Here is an 18,040-nt window from a genome sequence, read left to right on the forward strand (position 1 = left end):
AAGAACAAAGCACAGATTTTAAACAAATAAAGTAACTCTACCACAATTTCTAATATTAGAAAATCAGGCACCAGTGGGAGAGTAGTTTCAGGGGCAGGGAAACATTTTGGGTACCCTTCAAATCAGAACACCAAGCCAATCACTTATTCTATTTGCATGTGAGGTATTATTCCATCTATCTTTTGGTTAATTCCAGAAATCCAGTTTATATTGGAAAGGTAAGGCAACACAGGCATCCCTTTTCTGTACCCCCCGCAGCCTGCCACACGCCCAGTAGAGATAGCATATCAAGTTCATTATTAGTAAGTTCCTTTTCTAGTTTGATCTTTACTGAGAATTTCCATCTGTTTTCCAAGACAGATATATGAGGTGCACAATACAATCACTCCATGAAACGTAGCCTGGAAACTGCCTCTTGGGTCACATTCTCATTTCTAAGGCGCTCAACATGCAATGCAGCCAGTATTAGGAGCAGTTGATTGTGAGAAGTATAATTATGGCTTCTCCAAGACAGGCTAAAGTCACAAGTATGGGCTGACAGTCCCTACGTTAACTAAGATCCCATCTCTGTATCTGGGGAAAGACTGGAGCTTGATAAATGAGCAGTAGCTCTGTGATGTCAACGACAATTAGCTCTGCAAAATTTGGGAGCAATCCAGTCGAAAATGTGTTTATTCAAGCTCTGAAAAGCTGCACCTACCCATCGGACCTCCCCAGGTTCATCTCTCTCTACTCCCCCACGTAACACACACCTTGTGGGCCACTCCAACAGTTCTAAACTGTGATACAACTGACAGATGATGTTCATAAGCGTGACACACTCCTGTGGGTGAACTCGGGGAATATATGATTCTCGGCATGCTGGCTGGTAATTAGACCCTTTTCTCTACCTCTCATTTTAAAACATACTGAAATGCAAGCAAGTGAGAGTGACGCTGCTATTATAAGCAGAACCTTGAATCCATTCCAACTTATAACTAAAGTAAATTTTGGTACGTTCACTATTATCAGTAACAAATTATTGATGTCACACTTTACAGCCAATCATGACACATCAACTGTGGTTGACAGTGGCTATCCTTATCATATCGGTGACTGCCACGCTCTCTCATGTCTCTGCAGATGCTTTTCCCTCTGCTGTAAAAGGTCCTAAACCCCACATGGTAAATCCACAAAACAAGTTTGTTGATTGGCTGAAGGAATGAATGAATGAAGTGCTTGCAACCTCAGATAAGCCTCCCACTGCGTTTATAATGTTCACACATTGGGCCGCAGCCATGCATCAATGAAAAATAATATTCTGTTACAAATAGGAAAGTCAACTGTGATTATGGGCAATTTTCTTAACCAGAAAGCATTGAGTAGTAAGATGCTTTGCAGCTGTACATTTTTATTAAGGGCTGTTTAAATAAACATAAAACATGTTTGCCAGGAGAGGGTAAAAAGACAGATGCAAATTTCAGTCAGAAAATAGGTACATTCATTATTTCTTGCATTTGCCTTAAAATGTGCCCCTAAAACAGCAATTATCCTTGGATGTCATTTTTGAACAGCGACAGGGACCAGAAAGAGTGACTTAATTTGGGCAGGAGTTTGCTGGGACATAATATGGCTACTGTGCCTGGAGTCTTCCTTGGTCATAAAAGCAGTAAGGAAGTATGACATAACGGTGTGATGGTGAATCACAGCCCAAGCCATTTTGGTTGGCAGAATTTGAAAGACAAACATTACTTCAGGAGCAGAGAAGACGTGCCTAATTCCCTCCGTGCCTGGGCTGGGATCTCTTCAGCTTGTGCCGGTCCTGGACTTAGGTGTGTCCACATGGACAGGGGCCATGGGCGCAGGGGCCGGTATGGTCCAGCCAGGAGGTAGGTCTGCTAGGGATGTGAGGACTGGAAGGCCTGCCTCCAGATCCTCCCCTCCAGGGAAACCAGGCAGCCCAACTGAAGGAGCAGGGCATCCTTACGGTGCCCTGTGGAGCTGGAGGGAGCGGGATTGCAGGAAGAGGAGAGGCTGGTCCCAGCCACTCTGCCTTGGAAATGATGGGCAGTTGAGCTGATTGCATTCGTGAATCTCTGCCATTTTTACCTCAGGCCAGCCCAAGGCACCTCCTCCTTCCCTTCTAAGGTCTCCCCTTCTGGTTGCAGCTGTGGTCCAAAGGGGCTTTGGTGCTCACCATAGATGACCATAGCCTTGGGATGGAGCCTTCTTTCCTAGTTTGCTGCATTTTCAGAGCTCAGAAGCCTCTATTCTCTTGTATCTTTTGTTTTACACTGACAGCCCCAGGCCATCGTCCTCTCCTACTTCTGTTTTCTCTGTCTCTGCCCCTTTATGGAAATCAGCCGCCCTCTCATAGTAGGGTAGAACATAGTAGAATCCCAGCAAGGCTTTCACTGGAGCACTCATCTATTTACCAGGGCTCTTCCCCGCTCTCATTCCTCACGCATACACCCATAACCCCATCAATTCTCCAACTTTAATTTCAAAACAAATTGTGGTAACAGAACCCTAACATAAAGTTTACCATTTTTTTTTAACATCTTTATTGGGGTATAATTGCTTTACAATGGTGTGTTAGTTTCTGCTTTATAACAAAGTGAATCAGTCATACATAAACATATGTTCCCATATGTCTTCCCTGTTGCGTCTCCCTCCCAAAGTTTACCATTTTAAGTGTACAGTTCAGTGGCATCATGTACATTCACATTGTTGTGCAACCATCCATCTCCAGAACTCTTTTCATCTTCCAGACTGAAACTCTGTACACATTAAACAACTTCCCTTCTCCCCCTACCTCAAGTCCCTAGCAACTACCATCCTACTTTCTGTTTCAGTGAATTTGATTACTGCAGGTCCCTCCTGTAAGTGGAATCATACAGTATTTGTCTTTTTGTGACTGGCTCATTTCACTTAGCATAATGTTTTCAAGGTCCATCCATGTTCTAGCGTGTGTCAGAATTTCCTTCCTTTTTAAGGCTAAGTAGTGTTCTATTGTATGTGTATACTATTGATACATTTTGTTTATCCACTCATCCGTCAATGAACACTTGGGTTGTTTCCACCCTTCCAAACATTCCTCTGAACTGTGGAAACACTAGGAATGAACATCAAAAGTGCTGAAGCTTTCAGATGTCCCATCCTCTGTTCTCCGGAATCTTCATCTTGATCATCACAGCCCTCTCCTATTGATCATGCAGATGGGTTCCTAAGTGCCTGACAGACTTTATCATGTTCAATATCCACAACGATGAAGTGAGGCAGGTGTTGCTCCCATTTTAGAGGGTGATTCTGAGACTAAGAGAAGCTAAGCTGAGCTAAGCTAGCAACTTGGCTCAGGTCAAAGAGTTAATAAGTAGCAGAGCTAGGATCTGAAAGCCCCACTCAGAACCGCCCCCTCTGGTGCTTACTCAAGGCCCAGGGGCCCTCTGCCACCAGTTGCTACTCCCTTCTGTTTGGTTTGGGGTCGTGTTGGTTTGTTGGTTTTTTTTTTCCCCCAGAGAGTTTTTCTTTCTTTTTTTTTTAATTGAAGTATAGTTGATTTACAATGTTTTGTTAGTTTCTGGTGTACAGCAGTGTTATACACATATATGTGTGTGTGTGTACGTATATTTTCTTTCTCATATTCTTTTCCATCACGGTCTATTAAAGGATTATTGAATATAGTTCCCTGCGCTATCCAGTAGGACCTTGTTGTTTGCCTGTTTTATATATGGTAGTTTGTATCTGCTAATCCCAAACTCCTAATTTATTGTGTTGATTTTTGAGAGAAGTAGAGCTGATTCTACGCACTAACAGACCATTGACCACATGTACCTGGAAGGGCCTTTTGAGTCCTCAAATCCTGACCACCACCGCTACCACCCTATCTGTCTCTCTCTCTGTCTCGGCACGTGCACACACACAGTTCTGAAATCATTCTGATGTGGGGCTGCCAAGACTTCTCTGTTGCTGTTTAAACCAGTCAGCGAGCTTTATGGAGATGCCAGGATTTAGAAGACTGGCCTGGAAGACTCGGGACTCGATTCATGTTCTTGGACCTACAACTCTTCCACAAGCTATTTGTTTCATTTCTTCTCCTGAGGCGCTCTGTCCTTATCTACCTTGAATGGATTAAGTAAAGAGGTGCCCAGCATTTTTAAATGCTAGAAGAATTAGGCTTGAGGCTGTTGGCAGATGCTTACCTGTTAGTGTAGGTATGTCTTAGATACCTGAGTGACACCAGGCTCCTCTAAGGAGAAAAAGGCCCCAGGGATTTTGTGGCTGAGACTGGGATACGTGTGTGGGGAGGGGGTACCCCATGGAGGTGAGAAAAGGCCCAGTGGGGTAGGAGTGTTGCAACCATCAAACACGAACTCCACTGCCTCACTTTTGCCAGCAGCTGACACAGTCCACGCTCTCTCTGACACTACCACAAGGACTGGCCAGAGTGGCTGTGCACATGCCGGGACCCTGGGCAGCAGCAGGCCCAGCTGGGTAAACAGAAGTGCAGGAGCAAAACAAGTCAATAAATCATGGCCTGGCTGTAGCCTACCCTAGTCCCCTCCTCCCCCTTCCTTTTCAGCTCACCCGGGTCTCCATATGAAGCACATGGGCCCTGGTGTCCTTTGATCTATCTCCTTTCCCTTTACAAGGGAGAAATGTATCTATAGGAGGGGTGAGCTCAGCCCCACCTGTGACCCGCTGCCAGAGTTCCTTGCAAGGAGCCACAAGCATCACACATTCAGCTGCTAAGAGCAAAAAAGGGTGAGCAGACATGGAAACATAAGGTTGGCCTACGGTTAGGGGGCCCTGGGTGGTTGACCTTCACAGAGTTATGGAGACTAATGGGGCATGTTCTCCACTTCAAGCACTGGCACGTGGGCCACAGCCTGCCTACACTAAGCCCATAGGATGCTGCTAAGGACCCGAGCTGAGCTCAAACTCTACCTTCCTTTGCCTCACAGCTTGAGGCTTTTATACGCTGCCCGTGCTCGAGTTTGGAGCGCTCACCTTTTTGAGATCCCTCATCCTGCTAGCAAATAGATATACCCTCCATTGTATGTCACTGATCCCCAGAAGACTTCTTCCTTCTGGAGGCCCACAGTGTCATGATCCGCTGGATGACCTTCTGACTGCTGTATCTCTAGTGCCTAAAATAGTGCTAACACATAATTGGTGCTGATTAAATACTTGTTGAGTGAATGAATGAATTGACATAGTGTAATGGTTAAGAGGTAGTCTCTGGAGTCAGACAGACCAGAATTCCAGCCCAGCTTCTCCAGTATGACCTTGGGAAAGATAACATACCCTCCCTTGGCCTTGGTTTCCTTGTCTGTAAGATAGTAACAGTATTGTAACAAGACTATTCACTACTATTATTATTTTGTATACCAACTGCAGGCAACTGGTCCAGATTACCAGGGGTGCTGAATTGAAGGTTCTATGGTCTCATCCTGATTCGATAGAAGAGAGTGCTCTAAAGCCTGCTATGGTGAAGATGAGGGAAGTGAGAGCTTACTTGCAGGAAATTTGCCTTCTCTGGTTTGGCTGGCCAAGCCCCAGCTATCTGGAGTAGTCTTCAGGGAGAAGTATATTACATACATACGACAGGTAGCTTTTATCAACCGTGCAGGAAAAACATTTATGCCTTCAGTGGGGGCTCTCCCCCAGAGTGAGGGCAAGGGATGAGGGTAGGTCTGCCTACTAAAATTCTGAAATCATTCAAATAGCTCATTACTTGCCCAAGAGCTGGAAATAGCATTCAGACTCTTCATCAAAGAGCTCCCTATTCGGAGTCCGCCATCAACAGAGAAGCAGACCCTCAATGGGAAGTCATTTCCCTATTCCTGAGTGGACTCTTTGGCTCTATAAGCAGAATGGCTGCCTTACCATGTGCTTGAGTTTGTCAAATGTCACACACTATATTTCAAACATGTGAGTTGACATCATGTGATTGCACTCATTTCCAACCCTATTTGAACTTCAAAGGAGATGTCAGCCTCATTGGCCCCACCTAAATGTGTGGTACTTTTGATCAACTGGTACCTGATGGCCAAGAAGACTTAGAGGCCCACGTGTAATTAGAAAGGGAATTTTTGACTAAAGGTAAATGAACCCAAGTCTTGGAAAGTTTGAGTTCAGCTGGAAACACAAAGCACATGAGGTCAGAGTAAGTCTTAAATTCTCTATCTGAAAACACTCAAATGACATCAACTTGAGTCTGGGAGTATCCTTGGGGTCTGGAGAAGTATAAGCCAGGAAGCCTCCCTGGAGAAAAAAATCTTCCCCACCTCCAAGTCTCTCCAGGGACTTCTAGCTCTCAACAAAGCTGTAGGGTGGGCTGGGCTATGAGGGGCACTGTAAGGGTGGGAGTAAACTTTTACTCCCACTCCCTGAGCCTGCTTCACCAAATGATGAACTTGCCTGTGTGCATTACTTGAAAATTACATAAACAGCACCGTGATCTCCAGAAATACCTCCTTGTTGGCCTCCAGCAAGTCCCCTTTTTTACAACTTTGGGGCTTGACATTCCTCATGCTCAGGGAATTTGGACAGACTTTAGGGAGACCTTAGCAAACAAGAACATGTGGTTCAAGCAAATGGATGCCATCTGGCCAGTTAGCAAGGGTTATAGGCAAGGGACACCCAAAAGGGAAGCAGTTTTGAGAGTAGTCTGAGGGCGAAGGCCCCAGCTGAGGAGAAGAGACCTCAGAGATATTGTCCTGGGATCTGGCTACTTGAGGCAACTTGGGGCTGAGCACAGCAACAGAAAGGGGAGACTAGAGGGCAAGGAAGATAAATGGAAAGGCTTCCTTCCAAAGTCCTCCTTCTCCATCAGACAGAAGAGAGACAAAGCTGAAAAAATGCTCTCTTCCTTTCCTCTGCTCACCTCCCTCTCTTGCCAAATGAAGGGGGTACAAAGGGGCCTGTGAATAATTGTGTTTTACAGAAAGGCTAGGACCCCTTTTTTACTGATAAAGAATTTGAATTAGTCATTCTCTAAATAGAAAGGATTTCACCCAAGTTATTTGCACTTCACACCTGGGCAAAAACTGCAGACAATATCCCTTACGAATATAGATAAAAAAAAAAACCCTCAACAAAATTCAGAACAGGTAGATCCATAGAGACAGAAATTACATAAGTGGTTGACAAGGGCTAGGGAGAGGGGAGAATGAGGAGTGACTGCTTAATGTGTATGGGGTTTCCTTTTGAGGTGATGAAAATGCTCTGAAACTAAATAGTGATGATGACTGCACAATACTGTGAATGTACTAAATGCCAGTGAGTTGGACACTTTGAAATGGTTGAAATGGTGAATTTTATGTAAAGGTGTGTTTTACCACAATAATGAAAAATCCTTAACAAAATACCAGCAATTATTGGTATATGAATTACATGAATTCAACAACATATAAAAAGGATTACATACAATGACCATGTGGGATTTTTCCCATGAATTCAAGGTTGGTTCAAAATATGAAAATCAATCGATGTAATACACCATATTAATAGAACAAAGGACAAAACCCACATCTCAGTAGATGCAGGACAAGCATTTCACACAATCCAATGTCCTTTCATGATAAAAACATTCATAAAACTAGAAATAGAAAGTAATTTCCTCAATCTGACAAAGGACATCTATGAAAAACCCACAGCTAACATCAGATTTAATGGTGTAAAACTGAAAGCCTTCTCCCTAAGATCAGGAACAAGACAAGGATATCTACTCTTACCACTTCTATTCAACATTGTACTAGAGATTCTAGTCAGGCCAGTTAGGCAAGAGAAAGAAATAAACGGCATACATATTGGAAAGGAAGAAGTAAAAATATCCCTATTCACAGATAATATAATTTTGTACGCAGAAAATCCTAAAGAATCTACAAAAACAACCATATTAGAGCTAGTAACATGTTCAACAAGGTTGCAGGATACAAGATCAATATACAAAAATCAATTGTACTACTATACAATACTACCATTACTAACAATAGACAAATTGAAAATCAAACAACAATTCCATTTGCAATAAAAAAATAATTAGGAATAAATTTAACAAAGGAAGTGTAAGAGTTGTGTACTGAAAACTATAAAACATCACTGAATGAAATAAAAGAAGCAATAAATAAATGAAAAGACATTCCTTGTTCATGGATTAGAAGACATAATATTGTTACAATGGCAATACCCCCCAAAACAATCTACAGATTCAATGAAATCCCTAAAAAAAAGTCCCAGCTGGCTTTTCTTGCAGAAATTGACATGATGATCCTAAAATTCATATGGAAATGGCAAGAGACCCAGAGCTAAAACTATAAAAACTAAAACTAAAACTCTTAGAAGAAAACATAGTTATAAATCTTCATGACCTTGAATTAGGTAATGGATCTCTAAATAGGACACCAAAAGCACAAGTGACAAAAGAAAAAAAAACGAGAGACACAAAATTTTCGTGGACTACACGAAAATTTAAAACTTTTGTACTGCAAATTATACCATTCAGAAAGTGAAAAGACAACATGCAGAATGGGAGAAAATATTTGCAAATCATATATTTGATAAGGGACTTGTATCTAGAATATATATAGACCTCTTACAACTTAATAATAAAAGGACATATAATCCAATTAAAAGTGGGCAAAGATCTGAATAGACATATTTCTCTAAAGAGGATATACAAATGGCCAATAAGTCCATGAAAAATGCTCAAAATCATTTAGCCATCAAGGAAATCCAAATCAAAACCATGAAGAGATACCACTTTACACCCACTAGGATGGCTATAATCAAAAAGACAGATTTTGCCAACAAGTATTGGCAAGGATGTGGAGAAATTGGAACGCTCATACGCTCCTGGTGGGAATGGAAAATGGTGCAGCCACTTTGGAAAACAGTCTGGCACTTCCTTAAAAGGTTAAACATAGAGTTATCATAAGACCCCAAAATTCCACTCCTAGGTATATATACCCAAGAGAAATGAAAACATATGTCCACCCAAAAACTTGCATACAAATGTTCATAACAGCACTATTCACAATGACCAAAAGTGGAAACAACTCAAATGTTCATCAACTGATGAATGGATAAAGAAAATGAGGTACATCCATACTATGGAATAGTATTCAGCCATAAAAACAATGAACCTTGAAAACACTGAGAAAAAGCGAAAAAAAAAGACCCCCCAAAAGACCACATATTACACTATTGCATTTATATGAAATGCCCAGAATAGGAAAATCCATAGAAACAGAAAGATTAGTGGTTGCCAAGGGCTGGGGGGAAGGGAAAATGGGAAGTGACTGCTGATGTGTAAGGAATTTCTTTTTGGTGTGATGAAACTCTTCTGGAATTGGATAGTGGTAATAGTTGCGCCATGTTTAAAATATACTAAAACCACTGAATTTTATAGTTTAAAAGGGTGCATTTTATGTACGTGAATTACATTGCAATAAAAAATGGAAAAAAGTTGTTTTTGCTGGGAGATCACTCTGATATTTGGTATGGAACTCAAAGGAACTCATAGAATTATACGACAGTGTTATAATAAAATTTTTCAAGTCTCATCTTATTTATATGAACAAGATTTCTCAGTCCTTATGTATATAAAGAAAATTAGAAATAGAATTGATGCTGAATAACTGTCTCTTTCTAGCAATATAGTAATATTTGTCCATGGATACCTGAAAAAAAGTCCCATCCATTTCACTGAGATGCATTTAAATAAAAATATGCTTTTTGGGCTTCCCTGCTGGCGCAGTGGTTAAGAATCCACCTGCCAATGCAGAGGACACGGGTTCAAGCCCTGGTCTGGGAGGATCCCACACGTCACGGAGCAACTAAGCCCGTGCGCTACAACTACTGAGCCTGCACTCTAGAGCCCATGAGCCACAACTACTGAGCCCACGAGCCTAGAGCCTGTGCTCCACAGCAAGAGAAGCCACCACAATGAGAAGCCTGTACACTGCAACAAAGAGTAGCCCCCGCTTGCCGTAACTAGAGAAAGCCCGCGCACAGCAACAAAGACTCAGTGCATCCAAAAATAAAAATTAAAAAAAAAATTCTTTTTGTAACTGTAATTATTTTCAAAACCTTTTAATATATTTATTTTGTTTTGATCATTTATGTACAGTAGTTATAATAATTTTAGTAGTGTTTTATGGATACAGGAAGTAAAAATAATTTCACTTTATAAGTATATTTTTGTTACAGAGAAGTCTGATGTGGAAGCATTATATTTCACATATAAAAATGTATTACCTTAAGATAAAGTTCTCTGAGGGAATTGAACTAAAAATACAGATTCAAGGAATAAAATGTTAAATGTTTAAAATATTTATATGTTTTAAAATAAAATGATGGTGGGTAAAAATCACTTCAGTATTTGGTATTTAGAATACATTTAAAAGAGTGAAGTAACAGTATTATTTAAAATGCTGATATTTATAATAGATTGGAAATAACATATTTGCAACTATTTACACTTATGATTTTAAAATTGTGTGATAAAAATGTGCAAGGGGACACTGTTATTAAAGGCCAGGAAACACTGAGAATGGCACAAATCATTTATGTGGTATTCTTGTCGAAAATATATAACCTCGATCTAATCATGAGGAAAAAATCAGACAACCCCAAATCGAGGGGCGTTCTACAAAGTAGCTGGCCAGTATCTTAAAAAGCATCAAAGTCATGAAAGACAGAACTGTTACAGATTGGAGGAGACTAAGGAGACATGACTTCTGAATGCTATGTGGGATCCTGAAACAGAAAAAAAATCAGTGGAAAGACTGGGGAAATCAGAACAAACTCTGATGTTTAGTGTAATGGACTGAATGTCTGTGTCCCCCCTCCCCCAAATTCATATGTTGAAATCCTAATCCTCAATATGATGGTATTTGGAGGTGGGGCCTTTGGGAGGTGATTAGGTCATGGGGGTGGAGCCCTCATGAATGGGATTAGTGCCCTTATAAAAGAGTTCCCAGAGAGCTCCCTTGCCCCTTCCACCATGGGAGGACACAGAGAGAAGATGGCAGTTTGCAACCCAGAGGAGGACTCACCAGAACCCAACCATGCGGGCACCCATTTATCAGGTCTCCAGCCTCCAGAACTGTGAAAAATAAATTTCTGTTGTTTATAAGCCACCCAGTCTACAGTACTTTATTACAGCAACCTGAGTGGACTAAAACATTTAGTTAGTATTATTGTACCAAAGTTAATTTCCTGGTTTTGATCACTGTATTATGGTTAAGTCAGTTGACATTAAGGAAAACTGGATGAAGGGTACATGGGAACTCTCTGTACTATTTTTTTTGTCAACTTTCATGTAAATCTAAAATTACTTCGAAATAAAAATTTAAAAATCTCAGGGGATTCTCAGGCAAAAGCGTTTGAAGATTATTGAGTTACATGAGTCACAGTGTCCATAAGATAAAAGCAAACCAGTGTAGCTTTTCCTGGTTCTGAGACCTGAGAGAAACTTCTCCCCCAGTGCCCTCACCACGCACTGATATGATAAGGTCCTCAGCATCCTCTTGCAGGAAACTGTGACAAGTCAGCCTCATTTTTCTTTCTGTAGGACTGCATTGTGTACTGAAAGGATACGTACATCCTTCTCAAGTGCATGTGCTCAATTTATTTTCTTTTCAAAAAAGTGTTTTTCCTGATTACAAAAGCAATATAAACTTCTAATAGAAATTTTAGAAAGCAAAGATAACTACAAAGAAGAAAATTAAAATGCCTACAATTGCACACCATGATGAGTATGTTGGGCTATTTCCTCCTTGTCTTTTTCCATGCATGTATACACAATTTGTTGTTTTCTTAAAAAAATTAAAATACTGATCATCCTGTTGTTATTGTAAACTACTTTTGTTTATGATTACAATATAAGACCATCTCTCCAAATCATGATATATTTTTTCTAACATTATTTATTTATGTGTGTATGTATGTATGTATTAAAGGTTATACACCACTTAGAGTTATCATGAAATATTTGCTATATTTCCCATGTTGTACAATATATCCTTGTAGCTTATTTTATACATAATAGTGTGTACCTCTTAATCCTCTACCCCTATATTGCTCTGTCTCCCTTTGCTCTCCCCACTGGTAACCACTAGTTTGTTCTCTATATCTATGAGTCTGTTTCTGTTTTGTTATATACATTCCTTTGTTTTATATTTTAGAGTCCATATATAAGTTATATCATACAGTATTTGTCTTTCTCTGTCTGACATTTCACTTAGCATCATGCCCTCCAAGATCATCCATGTTGCTGCAAATGGCATTATTTCATTCTTTTTCATGGCTGAGTAGTATTCCATTGTATGTATATGTGTGTATATATATATATATATATACCACATCTTCTTTATCCAGTCATCTGTTGATGGACACTTAGGTTGCTTCCATATCTTGGCAATTGTAAATAATGCTGCTATGAACACTCAGATGCGTGAATCTCTTCCAAGTAGTAGTGTTTTTGTTTTTTTCAGATATATACCCAGGAGCTGAATTGCTGGGTCATATGGTAGTTCTATTTTCAGTATTTGAGAAAACTCCATACTATTTTCCACAGTGGCTGCACCAATTTACATTCCCACCAACAATATATGGGGGTTCCAGTTTCTCCACATCCTCGCCAACATTTGTTATTTGTGGTCTTTTTGATGACAGCCATTCTGACAGGTGTGAGGTGATATCTCATTGTGTTTTTAATTTGCATTTCCCTGATGATTAGCGATGTTGAGCATCTTTTTATGTGCCTGTTGGCCATCTGCATTTCCTGGAAAAATGTAAATGTCTATTCAGTTCTTCTGCCCATTTTTTAATTGGGTTATTTTTTTGATGTTGAGTTGTATCAACTGTTTATATATGTTGTCTCCAACATCATTTAAAATCATGAGATAAAATTCTGTTGTGTGGATGGTCCAAAATTGATGTTACTGGCCCCCCATTACTGGACCATGTGCTTGTCAACCATACAAAGGTAGGGACTCTGTCCCTGACAGAGTCTCTGCACTCAGGGTAGACACTTAGACCAGGACAGGTAGACCAACACATGATTTATGGCTATTAAATGCAAAAGAAGATGGGGTTTCTGCTTTACCAAAACATAAGCAGGCCTCAGAATATTGCTGTTTCTAGTGGATAGTGGTGGGCTGTGTATTATCTCCTTGCACTTCTGTTTAGAAAAAAGTTTTCAAGTATATCTCCAAATACCATGTATAATATGTGTAAAATATGTATAATTTTAATATATTTAGTTATATATTTTATCAATGCATTTATATATAATATAATGCATTTATATATATTTATCAATGCATTATATATTTTATCAATGCATTTATACTTTGTAAATATATTTCTAGCTTACAAATTATATTAATGTACTATAAACTAATATAATAATTAAGGACATCCTATAACCTATACAAAAATAGAAAATTATTTATAAATTATGGGTATATTAATAATTTGTAAATTATAAACTAAGCTTAGTGTGTATGTTCTACATCATAAAGCATACATAGAAAATAGAAATTTAGGGAATTTCCTGGTGGTCCAGTGGTTAAACTTCACGCTTCCAACGCAGCGGGTGTAAGTTCGATCCCTGGTTGGGGAACTAAGATCCCACATGCTGCACTAAGACCCCACAGGCTGGTGCGGCCGAAAAAAAAAAAAGAAAAAAAAATAGAAATTTAAAAGTGATTAAAAAACAGACAATGGAATTAGAAGTTCTAACATTTTCTTCCCACACCTCAATGTGCATACCCTACTCTGGAGATCAGTGAACGGGGAGATCTTCAACTTAATCCATTTCTTTGGAAAGAGAGGCAGCAAGTCACTTTTCATAACACCTTCAAATAGCTTCTGACAGAGTCTGCAGTCAGGAAGTCCATCTCAAACCCTCTTGGACCCCTCCAGGCATTTCAGATTGACTCCTGCAGAGGTCTGCTGATCTTGGTGCCACATGGCTCTTGGTTACATGGCTGGTGTGTTGTCTATTGACTTTAGATTGTTGGAGCTGGTAGGCAAGAGGCGGGTCATTAATCAGTCCAGCACTTAGCATGCTGTTAGCTTTCATTGTTACAGGCCACTGTGATTTGTAGACCAAACACCGGCCCTGGAGTCAGAACACATGGGTTTTAGTCCTTCCTCTGCTCCTTGCTTAGTTGTGTGACCTTGGCCAAGCCAATTTATCTCTCTGAAGGAAGTCACAGTGAGCCACAGGAGGCAGTGTCACCATGTAGAAGAGACAAGTCCTAGAATCAGGCAGACCTGGCTCAAATCTCAGCTCTGCCCCTTGGGTTCCATGCAGTTTGGGGCCAGCTGATCTTCTGTTGGCCTCCATGTTCTCATTTTTAATTGGGGGGGATAATAATAATACGTATCTCACAGGCTTGTGAAATTTTGTGAAAGTTACTAGGATAGTACTCAGTAAATGTGTGCTAAATCTGACTCATTTAAAGGTAAGCAAAGGGGCTTCCCTGGTGGCACAGTGGTTAAGAATCTGCCTGCCAATGCAGGGGACACGGGTTCGAGCCCTGGTCCGGGAAGATCCCACATGCTGCAGAGCAACTAAGCCCGTGCGCCACAACTACTGAGCCTGCGCTCTAGAGCCTGTGAGCGACGACTACTGAGCCCATGTGCCACAACTACTGAAGCCCACGCGCCTAGAGCCCGTGCTCCACAACAAGAGAAGCCACCGCAGTGAGAAGCCCACGCACACCGCAACGAAGCGTAGCCCCCGCTCGCCACAACTAGAGAAAGCCCTCGCGCAGCAATGAAAACCCAACGCAGCCAAAAATAAAATAAATACAAAACAAATAAATTTAAAAAAATAAATAAAGGTAAGCAAAATTACCTTTTTGTCAGAGTCCTCCAAAATCATCTGTTCCAACCCCCTCGCCCCACAAATGAGCATACTGAGGACAAGATCTGAGGAAGGGGGCATGTCCAAGGCCACCCCTGAGTTCCATCTCTTCTATACAGTTAGCAGACCTGGATTATCTTTAGGGTGCTACCACTATCTCCAAATGAATTCCCCTTAAACACCACTTTGCTTGTGATGGACATTTGATAGATATTTTTCTACATATGAGGAAAGGGAAGGGCAGAGCAGGGCAGGGAAGGGAAGGGAAAAGCCATGACACTAACTAAGGCCCCCAGGTCGGATAAAAATGTTCAGCCATCCAGAAGGAATTTGGGTGACAATAACATTCTTAATAATGGCTCACATACTATATGGACAGGGTATTACTCTAAGTGCTTTTTATATATTAACGTAGTTCATCCTCACAACAACTTTTTAATCCACATTTTATAGCTGAGGAAACTGGGGCTCCGAAAGATTTCAAACTTGCCCAAAGTTACACAGGGGGAGAGCTGGGATTCCAACCTAGGTGATCTGCCTAGGGCAGTGGTTCTCCAACTTAAGCATGCATCAGAATCACCTGAGAGCTTGTGAAAACACAGATGACTGGCCCCACCTCCAGAGTTTCTGATTCAGTAGGTCTGGGATTGAGCCCAAGAATTTGCATCTGTGGAACTTCCCTGGTGGCACAGTGGTTAAGAATCCGCCTGCCAGTGCAGGGGACACAGGTTCGATCCCTTGTCCGGGAAGATCCCACATGGTGCGGAGCAACTAAGCCCACGCACCACAACTACTGAGCCTGTGCTCTAGAGCCCACGAGCCACAACTACTGAGCCCACACACCACAACTACTGAAGCCCATGTGCCTAGAGCCCATGCTCTGCAACAAGAGAAGCCAGCAAAATGAGAAGCCTGCGCATCGCAACAAAGAGTAGCCCCCGCTCGCCGCCACTAGAGAAAGCCCACGTGCAGCAACAAAGACCCAACGCAGCCAAAAATAAACAAACAAACAAATAAATTTAACCAAAAAAAAAAACCCAAAGAATTTGCATTTGTAACAAGTTCCCAGGTGATGCTGATGCTGCTGGTAGAGGGACCACACTCTGAACATCAATAGTGTACAGATCTTACACTCTGAACCATCTTACTACACCACCCAGGTCACTCTCCTGTGAAAGCCTTCACTGACTGCCCCACAACCTTTAAGATAAAGCACACGTGCCTCCTTGAAACACGCAGGGCACTTCATGGTCTGGCCTTGTTTAGCTTTCTAATCTCACCTCCTTCTGGTACCCTTCATAAACCCCATGTCCACCCTCCAAAGCTATTTTTTCATTCCAAATGTGCCACAAGCTCTCTCTGGCTTCTGTCTGCATTTGCCGTTCCTTCTCTCTAGGATGCCTGCATCCCCACACACTCCTCCCACCAACACTTGACAAACTTCTTGTGCGTCAAGATTAGAGACTCAGCTCAAGCGCGACCTCCTTATAGAGGACTTACAGATTCCTACGTCCTACCCCCCACTCCAAGCTGGAGTGAGAGGCTTCCTTGCGGCTTCCAGGTCTCTGGCCTTCCCTCAGTTATAGCCCTTCTTTCATTATGCCATTATATTCCATACATTGTTTTCTCCTATAACCATGAGAGACCTGTTTTATTCATATCCTTATGCCCAGTGCCTGACACCTGGTAAATGTTTGTTGAATGAAGGTATAAGGTGGATGGTTGACGAACATCTCAAGAACCCAAATAACTATTAAAAACTGCTTGGTGAAAATATGGAATCAGAAAAAGCAAACTGCACCACATCTTCTTTATCCATTCCTCTGTCGATGGACACTGAGGTTGCTTCCATGTCCTGGCTATTGTAAATAGTGCTGCAATGAACATTGGGGTGCATGTATCTTTTTGAATTATGCAATATTACTCAGCCATAAAAAGGAATGAAATTGTGCCATGTGCAGAGGTGTGGATGGACCTAGAGACTGTCATACAAAGTGAAGTAAGTCAGAAAGAGAAAAACGATTATTGTATAATATCACTTATACGTAGAATCTAGAAAAATGATACAGATGAACTTATTTGCAAAGCAGAAATAGACACAGATGCAGAGAACAAACTTAAGGATACGAAGAGGGGAAGGTGGGTGGGATGAATAGGGGGACTGGGATTGACATATATATATAGTACTACGTATAAAATAGGTAACTAATGAGAACCTACTGTAGAGCACAGGGAACTCTACTCGGTGCTCTGTGGTGACCTAAATGGGAAGGAAATCTAAAAAAGAGGGGATATATGTATACGAGTGGCTGATTCACTTTGCTCTACAGCAGAAACTAACACAACATATTTTTTTAAATCCTATGTACAGCCTAGTTAGCTTTTTTTTTGTATATATAAATTTATTTATTTACTTATTTAATTATTTTTGGCTGTGTTGGGTCTTCATTTTTGTGCAAGGGCTTTCTCCAGTTGCAGTGGGCAGGGGCCACTCTTCATTGTGGTGCACGGGCCTCTCACTGTCGCAGCCTCTCCCGTGGCAGAGCACAGGCTCCAGACATGCAGGCTCAGTAGTTGTGGCTCATGGGCTTAGTTGCCCTGCGGCATGTAGGATCTTCCCAGACCAGGGCTCGAACCCATGTCCCCTGCATTGGCAGGCGGATTCCCAACCACTGAGCCACCAGGGAAGCCCAACACAACATTTTAAAGCAACTATACTGTGGGCTTCCCGGTGGCACAGTGGTTGGGAGTCCGCCTGCCGATGCAGGGGACACGGGTTCGTGCCCCGGTCCAGGAGGATCCCACATGCCGTGGAGCAGCTGGGCCGGTGAGCCATGGCCGTTGGGCCTGCGCGTCCGGAGCCTGTGCTCCGCAACAGGAGAGGCCATAGCAGTGAGAGGCCTGCGTACCACAAATAAATAAATAAATAAATAAAGCAACTATACTGCAATAAAAATTACTTTAAAAAAAAAAAGGAAAAAGCAAACTGCCTCTTGCTCTAAGCCTGCCCCAATGGCACAGAATTTATCGACTGTTCTTTCTGCCATTGCCTGTCTCCCTTTCCCCTTTCCTTCCCTCGCCCACTCCCAATCCAGTGCTGGAGACACTCTACCTGTGCTCCTCAGGCTTTCTTTCCAGTCCTTCTGCCCCAGTCTCTGATTGACTCTAGTTCAC

At 41.6% G+C, this 18,040-nt stretch overlaps 1 protein-coding gene across 2 annotated transcripts in view; it reads right to left on the reverse strand.

Moving 5' to 3' along the window:
* Positions 1 to 18,040, reverse strand: part of PABIR2 (PABIR family member 2) — an 80,573-nt gene that overhangs the window by 658 nt on the left and 61,875 nt on the right. The window lies entirely within an intron of this gene.

Source organism: Orcinus orca, chromosome X (genome assembly GCF_937001465.1).
Source record: "Orcinus orca chromosome X, mOrcOrc1.1, whole genome shotgun sequence".
NCBI classification, from domain to species: Eukaryota; Metazoa; Chordata; class Mammalia; order Artiodactyla; family Delphinidae; genus Orcinus; species Orcinus orca.